The 16,517-nt window shown below is 41.4% G+C and overlaps 1 long non-coding RNA gene across 1 annotated transcript; it reads right to left on the reverse strand.

Moving 5' to 3' along the window:
* Positions 1 to 7,056: 7,056 nt before the first annotated feature.
* Positions 7,057 to 11,406, reverse strand: LOC130455255 (uncharacterized). Its single transcript, XR_008913177.1, has 2 exons — positions 11,155 to 11,406; positions 7,057 to 7,287 (listed from the first exon to the last, which is right to left on the reverse strand). It is a non-coding gene; the product is annotated as an uncharacterized LOC130455255 (long non-coding RNA).
* Between the last annotated feature and the right edge of the window lie 5,111 nt (positions 11,407 to 16,517).

Below are 16,517 nucleotides of genomic sequence, written 5' to 3' on the forward strand. Positions count from 1 at the left end.
GTCATTTTGTTGTTATCAAGAATACAAAACAAAGTCCTAAATTAGGGGGGGAAACAACAATGCAGGAACTGAAAATGCCTCCCTCTTCTCCTTTCAGTCTTGCCCCCATTTGATTTACCCAGAAACCAGGGATGTTAGGACAGCTGAAAAGAATCAAGCCAACCCAACCCCAAAGAGACTCAGAATCAGAGAGATTGAGGTGAGGAGGCCAGGGCAAACCAGTTACCAGAATAATCTTATTTGGATGGCTTCCACTGGCTTTTGTATCTGTTTGTGTGCTGCTAATACCCTGGGCTCAAGCAATACAGTGATAACAGATCATATTTGGTTCTGTCTTTCCCCTACCACAAAGTTTCCATCTCCAACACTTTGGAGGTATTTAAGAAATGTTAATTGAACTGAATTAAATGGCTAATAACCTGAGCCCTCCCTCTGGAGAAAAGGTGCCCTAGCAAGTAAGAGCTGAGAAGAGCACACAACTTCAAGAGGCTGCATAACCGAAGACCAGCAGATGGCAGCAGAGAACAATACAGTGGAGCTGTCCAGCACGCCTGAGAAAAGGTGGCCCCATAATCTGGGGATACCAGCTTCTCTGCCATAGGAGAGGCCTGAGATCCTTCAGGTGCACATAGGTGCGCCCATCCTGAGTGTTCCCTACAGGTGTCCCCTCCCCCACTGGTCATGTGGTAACTTGTAGGGGATTGCACTCTAAGGTGGTGTTCTTCAGTCGTTCAGTCTGACGCTTCATGAACCCATTTGGGATTTTCTTGGCAAAGATCCTGGAGAGGCTTGCTAGTTCCTTCTCTTAATCATTTGACAGATGAAGAAACTGAGGCAAAGTGGGTGCCTTTGGTCTTGCCCAGGGTCACACAACTAATATGTATTTGAAGCTGGATTTGAACTCAGGTCTTTCTGCCTCCCGGCCCAGTGCTCTATCCACTGAGATACCTAGATATCCCACTCTAATGTGTACAGGGCACCTATTTCTTGTCATTTGTCTAGCAATACTGTTTAATTAAATATGTGCTAAGCTAATGTGTCTTCTAACAGTGCTGTATATCAAAAGTCCTAGAATGTAGTTGCTGTGGTAGAAGAGACCTTGCTCCTTGGATTTGCTTTGTCTTTGACCCATTCTCTACTCACACATATACATGAGAGAATGGAAAAGGCTTGAGAATAAAAAACTAGGGAACTGAAAACCCTAGAGCAGTTTGTAGTTATTGAGCAAATAACCATTGCCTAATGTGTTATAACTTTCAAAGATTGGTCAGCGAGAATGCTCACCATAAATCTCTGTGTCTGACAGAGATACAAGAGTTCCTGGGCCAAAAATTTGAAGGAGTCCAAGGAATAGACTAAGATTTTGGGGGCCATCAGCTAGGGGCCTCACTGCCATCAGGAGACCAAAAGATGAATTTTGGAACAACCAAATTGTTGGTTGCATTACCAGTTCTAACGTGGCAGCTAGCAGTGGTGGGTGAAAGAGTTAGAAGAAATACAAAAACATGAAATGAAAAAGTTCCATAGCATACAAGGTTGATGAAGCTAATTTATTGACTTGGCAAGGGCTGATCATTCTTGATGACCCTCCATGTGATAAAAGTTTCAGAGTTTTTTTCAATTTCAATTTCCCAGAAGAATATCCATTTAAACCACCTAAGAGCACATTTAAAATGAAGATTTACTACCCTAACATTGATTTTTTTTAAAAGGCATATCTACCTGCCAGTAATTAGTATTGAAAATTGAAAGCAGACATAAAAACTGACCCAATTATCAGTCTCTCATAGTTAACAGCCCCCAGCCTGAGCATCTGAGCACCAATTTCAGGCTGGCTGAGTTGAATAATACTCTAACGACTGAAAAGAATGTGAAGACATTATACAATGAAATGGTGGGGAAAGTGACCAGACCACTAAAGCCTTTTTTTTTCATACTTAATTCTAATGGGTGTAACCAGAGACCCAGAGTAGTGCATTTCTAACATCCTACAAAGCAGGATTCTTTGGGAAACTGACAGATGTTACCACTGGGTGATAACTGGTAACATGTAGACAAATTCTACAGGTTTCATAATCAAAAGTGGTCTACATGAACCTTTAATGAAAGGATTCAACATTTAAGAGGAATTGTTCCTCCAGAGAATTAGTTCTCAAGTGGCCAACCTCCTTACTGGTAGGGGTGAGCCTCTCTGTACCTAAGAAAAGGGAATCGTTCTTATAGTATCTTCTCCCATTCCCCATAACCTTCAAAGGTCAACCTCATCTGCCATGGAGCTCTTTGATTTCTTTTTTTTATTTTCAATGTCTAGAATTCATCAAGGGCCGCTGGGTGCTCTCTTGCTATCTCTGATCATCTTGGGTATCAGCCAATAGTCATTGGCCACTTTTGTTATGTACTTCCCAAACATCCAAAAATTGTTCACTTTGGCAGAGAACTCAGAAGCCAAATGGGAGTGGAGCTGTTCTGCCTTCTTTCAATCTCCCTTCATTCACTTCAAGCAGAGTCTCTTCTCTGATAAGTCTCTGTCCCTAATCTTATCATATAGCTTTTAAAAATGTAACTTTTTTGTTGTCCTTAGCTTTCTTCCTGACTTAGCTATCCCTCTTACTATAGGATCATTCCCTGAATTCTGTGTTTATCCTTCATTAGCTGCCTTTGGTTCTATATTCTGGACATGTCTTTTTAATTTTTATTTTATTTAACCATTATCTTCCATCTTAGAATAAATACTGTATATTGGCTCTAAGGTAGAAGAGCAATAAGGGATAGGCAATGGTGGGGGGAAGGGGTTAAGTGACTTGTCCAGGGTCACACAGCTAGGAAGTGTCTGAGGTCAGATTTGAACCCAGAACCTCCTGTCTCTGGGCCTAGCTCTCAACCCACTGAGTCACCCAGCTGCCCCCTAAGTCACATTGCTGGACATTTCTTTTTCAAAGCTAAATTGATTGGTGAGAACCCTGTGTAGCCACATTGGTCTTTTTAAGCTCCTCCTCTCTGTACTCTTCCTTGGAATGGTTTCTTATTGTGTTATCAGAATTTCATTCTTAAAGGTGTTTGTCCAATAATTTTTTTAATTTTTGCAAACCCTTACTTTCTGTAATAGAATTAGTACCGTGTATTGGTTCAAGGCAGAAGAGTAGTAAGAGCTAGGCAATGGGGATGAAGTGATTTGCCCAGGCACACAGCTAGGAAGTATCTGAGGTCAAATTTGAACCCAGGACCTCCCGTTTCTAGGCTTGGCTCTCAATCCACTGAGCTACTTTGCTGCCCCCTTGTACAATCATTATTATCCACGTTTTGGCAGAAGATGAACCCAAGGTTCAGAAAACAAAAATGATTTGTCTGAGGTCCCTAGACTGGCAATGACTGACTCGGGCTTTTAGTCTAGGGTTCATTCCCTGGTGCATTGGTTATGAGACTTGTCAGGTCTTCTCAGTGTTGTCCAATAAGGCATACCCCAACCCAATGGGAATATACAGGTATCTACAGGACACAGACCTTTTCAAAATCATTACCTCACCTCAAAGTGACCCCTAGCATGAAGGGATACAGCAGATAGATGTTGTCTATAATCCCACTGGATCTGAGATGTCCTGCTCAAGGCAATACTACCTGTACCTGCCTCCAGTTTCAGATACACGCTGGGAACATTTTTATATGTCTCAGAACTCAGGCACAATTGAGATATCCCATGAGAGTTCTTTCCTAGCATTAATAAATGAATACTCTCATTCATGGCCTCCTTCAAAGAGGCTGACATGCAGAAGTCAAATTCAGCCCAGTGGATCAGAAATATAACTGGATTTGAATCATAGCTCTCCAACTTGCTGTGTGACCTTGAACAAGTCCTTTCTTGCCCTGGGCCTCCCTCAGCTTTCTCCTTGGTAAAAATGAAAGGGTTGACTTAGAGGACTTTTGTGGTCTGTGGTACTATTGATCCCCTGAATGATGATGCTTTTATTGCTAACAATTGATTTTTCATTCCTATGTCCATGAAATGGAATTAAATCCATGTATTTGTGGAAGGTGGAGGCAGGGAAAAGGTAGCAACCATTTTTGTGTCTCAAATTTTGTCTCCTTGCTGAGGCATTGTTTCTGATGTTGCTGCCCAGGAAAACAGCTCTGAAAGCCTAATTTTAACAGAATCTTTAGAGGTCACCTAGATCATTAGCTCTTTTGTAGGTCCCAAAAATGGGGCTAGGGATACCATTATCTTGGGTGACTAGGAAGAAGAAAAAGGTAGATTAATAAGAAAAACTGTAAATAATTAGGTTGCAGATGACTTGGATAGAATGGAACTAAACTAATTAGGATGCCTTTAGCAACATGATTAGAGATATTCAAGAAGTTAACATCAACAAAACTTTGATATCCATTATCTTGGTTCACCCTCTCCCTCTCAACACCTCTGAGAGGCAGCTGTTATCATTCCCATTTTAGAGATGAGTGAATTGAGACTCAGAGTGGTTAAGTGACTTATTAAGTGTATATTAAGCACCTACATTGTGCCAAGCACAGTGCCTTAGAACAGTAATAGAGATCAAAAGAAAGGCAGAAGACAATTCCTGACCTCAAGTAGCTCATAGTTTAAGGGGGAGACAACCCCATGCACACAATTCTATACAAGCTATAGATAGGATATATTGGATATAATCAATGGAATTAAGAGGGATTGGGGAAGGCTTTTTTTGTAGAAGGTGGGGGTTTAGCTCAGAGTTAAAGGAAGACAGAGCCATCAGTGGAGGAGAGGGGAGCATTTCAGGCATGGGAGACAGCCAGAGAGAATGCCTAGAACCAAGAGATGAAGTGTCTTATTCTTGGAACAACCAGGAAGTCATTGTTATTGGATGAAAGAGTATCTGGGCAATAAACAAGGCATAATAGAACTGGAAAAGTTAGTAGAGGAGTAGATTATGAAGGACTTTGAATGCCAAATGGAGCATTTCATATTTGATCCTGAAGGTGATAGGGAGCCACAGGAGTGTATTGAGTAAGGGAGTAACATGGTCAGACCTGTGCTTTAGGAAAACCCCTTTGGTGGCTAGACAGGCAGACCCACCAGCTGCTATTGTGATAGTCCAGATATGGGATGATGAGGGTCTGTTCCAGGGTAGCAGCCTTATCAGAGGGAAGGATTCAAAAGATGTTACAAAGGTGGAAACTATAGGATTTGGCCCACAATTGTATATGGGAGTGGGTAAGAGATAATGATGGGTCAAGGATGATGCCTAGGTTATGAGCCAAGATGACTGGGAAAGTTGGTGGCATCCTTAACCAAAATATGGAAAATAGGAGGTGAGGAGGGAAAATAATGAGTTCAGTTTTGGACATGTTGAATTTAAAAATGTCTATTAGATGTCTGAAAGGCTGTTGTAGATGCAAAAGTGAAGATTGGTAGAGAGGCTGGGGCAGGATAGGTAGACTTGAGAATCATCTTCATAGAGATGCTAATGATACATTTGATCTACAAGTTTCAATTTTTCAATTTTTTAATGAAAAAAATTTTAAACATTTACCTTTTCTAGCCCAGCCTCAGTCCTATTGTCTCCAGTCTTTTGGAGTCACAGACACTGGCTTAGTCCCCTGGGATATGGCAGATCTGGGCCTGACAACTGGAATTCATCAGGGACAGTCAGGTTCCCTCTTACCATTCCCCTACTTTGGGCATCAAAAACCTAGTTTCCACACAATCCTGAGCCATGCTTTTGATCTCCTTCTCCTTCTCTCTCATCATCTTCCCTTCAGTCATGGAACATGATTTAAATCTAAGCTGCTTGGTGAATTTTCTGGGCATCTGCACTGATCTCATTGAACTGCCCCCCCCACCCCCCGCCACCCCTTTTATTCTCATCACCATCTTTGATGGTTTTCCTGTGAGTTCCAACTTGCATTCTTCAATTTCCCTTCAGAGCTCTCCTAGGTTAGCAGTGACAGATGCTATGACAGTGAGAAGAGCTGTCATTCCCTCTACCTCTGCCACAGGTGGGCTGTGCTGCTCCCTTCCCCTTTGGGGTGGCCACATCTCCTGCACCCCCTAAGCTGCTCCCCTCTGGGGTGGGGTTTCCTCTTGAACCAAATTCAGGTGATCTGCTGACCTAATTCCTTCACAATGACCTATCATTCTCTTCCACCACCATCCCACACCCCATCATCATTATAGACTATCCTTTGTGAAACTGTCCTTTGATTCTTTTAATGAAACTACATTTCTTTTGCTCCCTCTGCTGTTTAATTTTTCTTTTCTTTGGCTCTTTAATCTTTCCTCTAAGCTACTGGCTTTTCCCCGAAGGCTCAATCCTTGGCCCAACATTTGTCTCTAGACTTTCATTACCTGAATTAACTTATGTCCTCTGGCTTCATCTCTTCCCCATATTGAGGATTCTCAGAAAGACATCTCTTGCTCAGACAGACTTCTCACCTTTGCTCTTCCTCTGGCTCCATCTTTGCTTTCCTTGTTGATGGCTTCCCTTAATTTTCCCTTTTAAACTGAACCTCCCTCCCACTTATTCTCTTTCTCTAATGGAAAACAAGTTTTCCATTTATCCTCGCAACTTCTTAGCTTGACCTCCATAATCTAACACTGATCTCTAGCTAGAATCCTGTGGCATCGCCCTCATCTTTTTCAGTGTCACCAAATCCTGTCATTTGTTTGTGTTACATAGTACTACTGGAAGACAGCTATATGAGGAGAAGGGAAATGTTTCTGGAAGGTTGTTGTTGTTTGTCCTTCATTTCAGCGAGGACTAATGATATCAAGGGGACATCTTAACTTGCCCATGAATTGGACTTAAGTGAGACAGAGTTGTGCAAAGTCATCAAGTCTCATTCTATCTTCCAGAATCATCAATGTCCAGTGGAAGAACAAAAGTCAGGCCTGGCAATGGCCTGGGATGCATTGGATGTTCTTTCATGTCTGACCAAGCTCTAGATGCTCCAGCCACCTTAATGGCCATTGGAAGAAATTATTCTTATCCCCCCATTCCACCGGGGGAAGTCTTCACATACATGGAATATGCAACCCTCTAACTCAAAGATGAATTTGGGACCCATTGGTAATTTCCAACCTGGTTTACTGGGATATAGCCCCTGTGCATGCCTCTTGGAGTCATGGGTGAGAGTTGAGTGCCAAGTGGACACTAAAGTAGATGAGCAACCTTGAAAAGGACTTGGTAAGCCCTCACACCAGAGGTGCTAGTCCTTTTTGAACACTGTACATCCCTCATGGAAAGGTAGGATGAGCAAGAAATGGAGTGACTGAACTTAGGCAAGCAGGAGGAGAAGGGCCTGGAATAACAAAAACAAAAAGTAGTTAGTTTGTCTGATATTGAAAGTTTAGTAAGCAATGCTAAAGCCCATAGTGAAAAGTGGAAATTTTTTATTTTAATTTCTGCATTTTCCCAATATACCCTCATCCCATTCCCTTCCAGGGAGGCATCCCTTGTAACAAAGCACAAAAATAACAAGAAAAAGTAGTTCAACAAAAGGAAGCAACACATTGACCATATCTGACATTGTGTGCAGCATTCCTCACCCAAAGGTCCTCACCTCTGCAGAAAATGTAGGGGCTACCTTCTCTTGTCTCTTCTTCGGGCTGAGTTTCATCATTATACTTTTAGAGCATCTGAATTAAGTTTTGTCACTGAGGTTCTGCCCCCATATATACAGTTTCTAGTTTTCCTGGTTCTGCTTCGTTTGCTTTATACCAGTTCATTTTTTATTAAAAAAAAAGTTTTTCTGGCTTATACATGTATTATCACACAAACAAGGTTTCCATATCATTCATTTTTGTAAGTGAATAATCTTATATTGCCAAAACCCCGAATCATATCCTCAAATAAACAAGTGATAAATCCTATGTTGTCATCTGCATTTCTACTCCCACAGCTCTCTCTCTAGAAGTGGATAGCATTCTTTCTAATATGTCCCTTAGAACTGGCCCAGGTCATTGCATTACCGACAGTAACAAAGTCTATCACATTTGACTGTTCCACAAAATATCCGTTAATGTGTACAATGTTTTCCTGGTTCTGCTTATTTCACTCATGATCATGGAGGTCTTTCCAGCTCTTTCTGAAATCCTCCTGTTCATCATTCCTTATAGCACAATAGTATTCCATCACCATCATGTACCACAATTTGTTCAGCCCTTCCCCAATAGAGAAATACTCCTTTATTTTTGCCAATTCCTTGCTTCCACAAAGAGAGCAGCTATAAATATTTTTGTACAAACAGGTCCTTTCCCATTTTTTTTATCTCTTTGGAATACAGATGTAGCAATCTTCCCATGCTTGTCCATATTTATGACTTTCCTCAGTTCTTACAGTATCTTAATATTTGGGAAAAGGTTCTAGAATGATACAATTGAAACAGGAATCAGGGATCAGGTATGTGATGAAGCTTCCAGCCTCCCACTAACACCCTATTCAACCTTAGATAAGTTTTTTTCTCTCTCTGGGCTGTACTTCCCTCAACTATAAAATGAGGAGGTGGGTCTGGTTGATCTCAAATGTTCCTCCCACCTCTAAAAATTCCTTAACTTCAAAGGTTTCTGCTTCTCTGTTTGAGCCCCGGGTCAATATTAGGTAGCATTTCAGCTTCTCAGCAGTGGTGTGAGGTACTCATGGGATTGTCCTCAGGGATGCCTGCCCAGTGTCTCTTTCCCCTTTGCAATGACCCTCACCTCCTCAAGGTTCACACAAGAGAATTCCAAAGGAACCCACCAGGATATATCTTGACCCCCCTCAACCCCCTCCCAAGAAAGGACACATTCTCAAGATGTGCCTTAAGTAAGATTCCATTCCAGTCCTATCCTGTCCTCTCAGAGTGAGTGGGAGTTTGCCCCAAACTTAGGGCTGCTCTTGAAACGTTCACTATGAATTATTTAAGATATCACCTCACTTGCCTGGGGCTGAGAACAAGAAATTCTCATTAGGAATTTAGGAAGTAGAAATGGAATGCCACTTTCAGTCCACATAAATTCTGAAAAAAGGGGACCAATGGACAAAATTCTTTTTTTATTTAATTTTTTTATTTTTTAGTCAATTTAGAACATTATTCCTTGGTTACAAGAATCATATACTATCCCTCCCTCCCCTAATCCCACCCTTCCTGTAGCCCACGCACACTTCCACTGGGTATTACATGTGTCCTTGATCAGAACCTATTTCCATGTTGTTGATGTTTGCTCTAGGATTTTCACCCAGAGTCTACATCCCCAATCCTACCCCCCTCGACCCATGTAACCAAGCAGTTGTTTTCCTTCTGTGTTTCTACTCCCACAGTTTTTCCTCTGAATGTGGATAGTGATCTTTCTTATAGATCCCTCCAGGTTGTTCAGGATCACTTCATTGCCACTAATGGAGAAGTCCATTACATTCAGTTGTACCACAGTGTATCAGTCTCTATGTACGATGTTTTCCTGGTTCTGCTCCTTTCACTCTGCATCACTTCCTGGAGGTCATTCCAGTTCCCATGGAATTCCTCCACTTTATTATTCCTTTGAGCACAATAGTATTCCATTATCCAGCACAACAGATACCACAATTTGTTCAGCCATTCCCCAATTGAAGGGCATCCCTTCATTTTCCAATTTTTTGCCACCACAAAGGGCACAGCTATGAATATTCTTGTACATGTCTTTTTCCTTATTATCTTTTTGGGGTACAAACCCAGCAGTGCTATGGCTGGATCAAAGAGCAGGCAGTCTTTTAGCATCCTTTGGGCCAATGGGCAAAATTCTAATGGACTGCCTAGCCTACCCCAAAGCACCTTCTGCCATAAACATCTTGAACACTCATAAAGACTTCACTTAAGATTTTGATCAGGGAACAGCTTAGTCTGTAGAAGCCTTGTTCCATTTCTACTCTCACCCGCACATTGTTGGAGCTCTCCTGTGCTCCTAGAGTACAAGTACTGTCTTGGATGTTTTTGTGGTTATTTTTCTATATGCCAGGTACCCAGTGGGCATACAGAGGTCTAGCACACAGTAGGCATTTAATTCATGCTTGTTGGTGGTTTGATTTAAGAATCTCTTGTATTTACTGATCTACATGTGCAGTATGGCCTTGAAAAAAGATAATAATAATAACTACCATTTATATAGCACCTACTATGTGCCAGGTAATGTGCTAAAAACACACTTTAGCAATATTATCTCACTTGATCCTCATGTAAGGTAAGTACTCTTATTATTCCCATTTTACAAATGAGGAAATTAAAGCAGACAGAAGTAAAGTGACATGCCCAGAGTCACATAGCTAGTAAATGTTTAGGGTCATATTTGAACTCAGGTCTTCCTGACTCCAGATCTAGCACTCTATCCACTGAACCACCTCACTGGCTAGCACACAAACCCCTTGAGAGAAAGGAGTGTTTTTCTACCTAGGCTTTGAAACTCTTGTGCATGGCCCACAAAGCTTAATAAATGCTAGCAGGTTGAAACTGAATTGACTAAAGTCCCAAAGCCTATTGCAGTCACATCTGACTCAGTACCTCATTTGGACCTTTCCCCACCATTGTTCTCATTGGGTTTCCTTTAGGCATTCCAAGGATGTAGTTTGGGGAAAGAGAGTCATGGAGGTCTCCTACCTTCTGGCTTTCTTTTATCAGACTCTCACAAATGGACAAGGACTGAAAATGAAGCCTATTCCACTTTTCTGCTCATTTTCCCAAATGAAAGATGACCCAAACCATTCTGAGTCCTGATGCTTCCATTTAGTAGGACTTTCAGCCCTTGATCCAGAAGGGCATTCCCAAGGGTATCCATGAGTGACAGAGACTGATGCTGGGCATGAGGGAAGGTCCCTTCCACTGCTCAAGGTTCCCCAGATCAAGATTATTGAAGAAGGGGCCCTCTTAGGGCCATCCTTTATGACCTTCCAAGGCCCAGCTCTGTCATTAATTTCCTTTTGATCTTAGATGAGACCCTGTTCTTCTCTGTGTCTCAGTTTCCTTCTCTGTCCAATGAGAAGACAGAAAGTCTCTTCCTGCTCCCAGTCTCCAATGGGAGCCACAGGCAGAGACCTCACCTGTCACTTATCCTACAGGGATACAGCCTTTTGGTCTTGGTTTGCTTGCTGTGTGCTGAGGTAAGCACTCACTTAATTTTATAAATGCAATAAAGCAGATAATCAGAAACTGAAATGGATTTACCTGGCTTCCCTGCCCAGGGGAAATGACAAGAGGCAGACAACAAGTAAATAAGAGCATCTGGGCTTGAAACAGGCTTCTTCTCTCCCCAAGAGCCCCTCTCCATGGCAGGCTGCCGAGGGCTTCCAGTGATCCAGTGATCTGTCTTCTTTTCTGCTTGGAAACAAGCAGAGCTGGAGCTTTTCTGCCATCTAAAGAAATAGAACATTTGTATTAGAACCAACCCTCCCTCTTCTCATTGTGGGAGAAAGAGAAGCCTATGTACCCCAATCTGCGTAGTTACCTTTCTATTTGACATCTCGGAAATTGGGCAGTGCCCTAGCAATGGGCCTGGGAGATGGTCTCTTTGACACCGCTCCAGCCGTTAATGATGTCATAATAACTTGTGATTATTTGAGATTTGGATTTGTTGTAAGGGATTCGCTTTGCAAAAAGCAAGAAGCAAAAGATCCCACAGGGCAATGACAGGACCAACATTCCAAAGCTCCCAGGAAGGGATGAACGGAACACACAGGCTGGTGCTGGCAGTTGGTGGACTCTGGAAGAGAAAGAAGCCTGCTTTTGCTCTAGCTGTCAGGATACCCAGAGGGTAGCTGTTTGGTACTTCTGGGGTGGACCCAGAAAAGCCATTGGTTTCCTCTCTTTGACTGTCCTGATAGTCTGCCTGGATTTACTGCTGTTGATAGAGTGGTGAACTCTGCTGTTGCTGGTGACACCTTACTGGGATTTGCTGTTTGGATCAAAGAAAGAACTCTAGTGTTGTGAGATTTCTTTGGGCCCTTTGTCCTTGCCTCTACCAATCCTTCCTTAACTTCATTAGTTTAGTAGAATTATAAAAATTATTTAAAAAATTATAAAAATATTAAAAAATTATAAAAAAAATTAATATCTGGTATGTGTTAGAAGTAGGTTATTAACTGATTCCCTTCCCATCATTTTCCCCTTTAGTTTAATAATCTTTTATTTGTGTGTATATATATAGATCTATATAGATCTATATAGATATAGATATATATAGCTAGTTTGAACCCTTCTTTAACCCACCCTATAATAGATTAGGTCAGGAAACTGAAGCACCAAATATAAATAAGTCAGTTAAGTGACTTGTTTACATCCTACATCCTCTAGCTTCATGAATCTATCCAGGAAAATGGCCGTGCGCTTTCAGCAATTAGAGATAAATAGGAATGTGCTTTTGGTTTTTAGGGACCAAGCCATGGAAGCTAAAGACTTGCTGGTACAAGTCAACAGTCAAGTCCTAATGGCAGTAGAGATTAATGGGCTGTAAGAGGAAAATGATCTCAAGCCCAAAATGTGTAAAACCTGCTGAGATCAGGGCTCTAAAGGAAAAGAAAGGGAGTGGGAGAAGACATACTCAGACTAGCCAGATTCCAGGCTACAGCATGAGTCCACATCCTATTCTGACTAGGTGCCTCTTGGGAAAAAGGAGGAAACAATAGGAGCAATGGGTCTGCCTGGACTGAACATCCTTTCTGTGCTATTTTAAGTAAGATGTTTTGGCTAAACATTAGATACTCATTGGGCAGCTAAGGTGGCACAGTGAATAGAGTACTGGATTGTTGGGGGCACTATGTGTGGAGTGCCAGGGTTCTGACACTGAGAGAGAGAAGGATAGGTAGCAAGAGATTACAGAGATAACAAAGTAAGGGTCAGACATGGTCTCCATGAACTCCTTTTATTGTGACAGAAAGGAAGATTTTTATAGAGAGTAAAATACTGAACATTATATCATTCTTTGGGGGGGGGGTGCTTTCCCACAGAATACTGTTTTTGAAATGACTTCATACAAGAATGTTACCAGGGTCCTTTTCAAATGTAAGTAGATTGAGAAAGTGTGACAGCTAATCTGTTTTGCATAACTTAGGGAAAGGAAGGTCTGATATTTTCAGTCATAATATTACAAAGACTTCTTTGCTCTTTGGAATGAGGAAGGACTCAAGATTTGATGATAACCATACTGGGGGAGGAATCCTTTATTATCTGAGTTTCAGCCTAGAGAACAGTTGTAACTATGAGACTGGCATTGCCAAGAATATCAAATTTACAGGCATGCCTTTTCTGGTTGCTTTTCCTCAGTGGGTCTGCTTTGTCCTAGGTACCTCCATATATCCATACTGGGCTACAGATCAGGAAGATTCACATTTCTGAGTTCAAATCTGACTTCAGACACTTCCTAGCTGTGTGACTCTGGGAAAGTCCCCTAATCCTGTTTGCCTCAGTTTCCTCACCTGTAAAATGAGCTAAAGAAGTAAATGGCAAACCATTGTATAATTTTGCAAAGAAAACCCCAAAAAGGGGTCACAAAGAGTTGGACATGACTAAAACAAGTCAAAAACAACAAAAGTTTATCATATCAATACGATCTTGAGTCCAACCCAGCCCAGGACAATAAGCTTTCCTTAAGGATCCCTTCCAACTCAGAAGTTTCTGTTGTTATATAAATATGTGACCTTGACCAAGTTTTTTCCACTTTGTTTACTCTAGGAGTGAGGGGGATGGCCTAGGCAACTTGGTCACTTTAATATTCTGGAATATTAAGCCCAACTATAATTTTAAGATCTTTCCTTGCTCAAAATTCCCATAAATGTTATCTCAGATCAACTTGGGGTAGAGTCCTGTGAGAGGGCGGGGAGGATGGTTTGGATGTAGATTAATGATAATTAATTACAGTTGATTCTGGCCTCCTTGAGCATAAAAATGTAGAGCACAGTAGGGTTAATATTTTCTCCTTGGACACCTCCAATGATGTATATTAGAGCCCTCCATGTTTGCCTATTTTGTGCAGCCCTTGTATGTGACCCCAAGTTCATCTTAGAGAGTTTACCCAAGGCATTGGAAGCCTTTTTCAATTTCTGCTGACAACTAGAAGGTCCCAGGGAACCCTATGATTGTCTCCCTATCATCTCTCATGCTCATCACAGCCCACCTTCTGTTCCTATCACATAATTCATTAAGGATATCTTTTACTCTTGCCCTTCTTCAAAGAGATCCTCCTTCACCAATTAATGTTGCAGTATGCTCAATACCACATCTCTATTGTCATCTTGAACTACTCCAAGATTTGTATGGCATTTGTCACTGCCATATAGAAATAGCAGTAGAAGTTGACATTTACAGGAAACCAGGAGTCATTAAAGGAACTTTGCCATTTCCTGAAGATGATCCAACCTACTCTTCTCCTCCTGTTCAACTCTGGTGGACATGGTCTATAAGATGTCACTCCAAGCAATGTTTCAGGGCTTGATGCCACCAGCACAATGTCATCTATCAACAGGAGTTTTTGGAGAATATTACCAACTACAGGCAATCCTTCCTTTGGACTCTGTAACGGGTCTCTTTCATCTATCTCAACAGCTGATACCTTGAGTGAACATCCATCTTTTCATTTTATACCCTGCTTAAAGTTTATAACCAGAGAATCATGGGACATGATGGTTTACAATGTCCTATCTTTCAAAGGATGATTTTTATGCATGGATGGTGTGAATTTTAAAACTACTCCACCCTACTCAGACCATACTTTAGAAGATTTGATTTAGCTATCTCCTGATTAGTAACAATGGAGATAATTGGTTTAACAGAATCAAGTCATGGGAACTCTATATTGCTCCACCCTACTTAGTTTAACAAGGCCAGGAATGTCTGCACCATACTCAAAGATTTGAATATCTAAAAGAAGATGGCCTTCAACAGACATGTGCAGAAACAGCGGACAGACCCCTGGGCTGTCCTAAGTCAAGCTAAGCTAACATTGGTACAAATGAGACGCAGGAAAGTGACGTAAAACTGTCTACTTAGGGCACATCACTTGCTCTCTTGGTCTCTTTCCCCAGAGAGGCGGCTCTGGATAGCAGCGTGCTAAGTGTTCCAACATCTTGGAGTTGTGGCAGCTATTTGTCTGGGTTTTGGCGGTGAGTTTTTCCTTGAGCTAATTCAGGTTCAGGCATATTAGCTGAGCCCTCGTGGAGTTCAGGCTGATTCCTTCCTCCTTCACACTCCAAACCCTTACTTTCTAGATCCCCTAATCTTCCCACCTGGCTTGTGCCAGGCGGGAGAAAATCCTACACCCTTTCCTTCTCCCTTCTTCTTAATTTCTTTCCACTATATTAATTAAATCACCACAAAATTTCAGACTGATTTGGGTATTTTTATTTTATTATTTGGGATATCCATGGTGACCAATAATTAATATAATTTGGGTCACAATGCTAAAATTATCCTTTATAATGGGCAACATCTCATGGTGAAAGAAACTATAGAAGAAATTTTTGTACAAGTCAAATGTCTTTTTACAATCAGTAACCAATAAGTCTTGTGGGAAATAGTTGTTGTATGATCCTGGGCAAGGAGTAGTGTGCTGGCAAATGTTTAACAACCAATTATGGAGGAGGATGTGACACAATCTTGAGATTATCTTGCATTATTACCACTTTCTTAAGCCTAGACGATCAACAAAATGATAATACAAGTTTCGATGTATAGCATTTGCTGATGTCTGAGATGTAAATGCTCCCACTGAAAACTTACAGTCTGTTCTTAGGAGGTCCTTCAAATTGTCTCTGGCATACCCCATAGGCAAGTTGGCCTCTATTTCCTCATCTGTAAAATGGGTTCCTATAAAAGATAAACAGATTATAAAGAGCACTGCCAACTTTAAAGTATGATATAAATGTTAGCTATAGTTGTTGTTGCTCTCTTGTAATGGGAAAATGGTCCCCTGCTGACTATCACTTGGGTGAGGCTGCTTATTCCCTGCGAATTCCCTCCTTGAAGATGCTCTGGCTTTGAGGATGGATGACTCAGGACAATTTTAGATAGATTTGAAACCAGTCATAGAAGTCAGTGACTATTGATTTTCCTTCTTTCCTTTTTTCATTATTAATAAGATTGAAGTTTTCCCCTTCCATTTGGTAACTTTCTATAGGTATTAAGACTATGATTATCTATAAAAGGAGTTCAATAAGTGGAAATTCTTCTTTTCCAATTTTTGGCAAGTGATTTGTGCACCATAAATCTGTAGGAAAATAAATAAATCTGCGTGGAGGCCTCCACACTCCTCCTTTGGTAGTCCCTTGATGGCCTTTTTTCTTATGGAGTGAGGAACAGGGGGATCTGGGCTGAGTCATTGCTGGGGAGCAGGATGGCAGAGTAGGCAGAGATGCCCCCATCGCATCACAAACCTAGGGTTTTCTTGTGCTCACTCTGCCTGGCACACAGAGCCGTTTTGAGTTAATGGTAAGGATACTCTGAGAATGTAGAGTTCCCTGATATTATTTCAAGAGGGTCTTAGTTCATGGAGCATTCCCATCTTGTTCATTGTGGATTGTTTCAAATCCTCTCCATCA

This window comes from Monodelphis domestica, chromosome 6 (genome assembly GCF_027887165.1).
Source record: "Monodelphis domestica isolate mMonDom1 chromosome 6, mMonDom1.pri, whole genome shotgun sequence".
NCBI lineage: Eukaryota > Metazoa > Chordata > Mammalia > Didelphimorphia > Didelphidae > Monodelphis > Monodelphis domestica.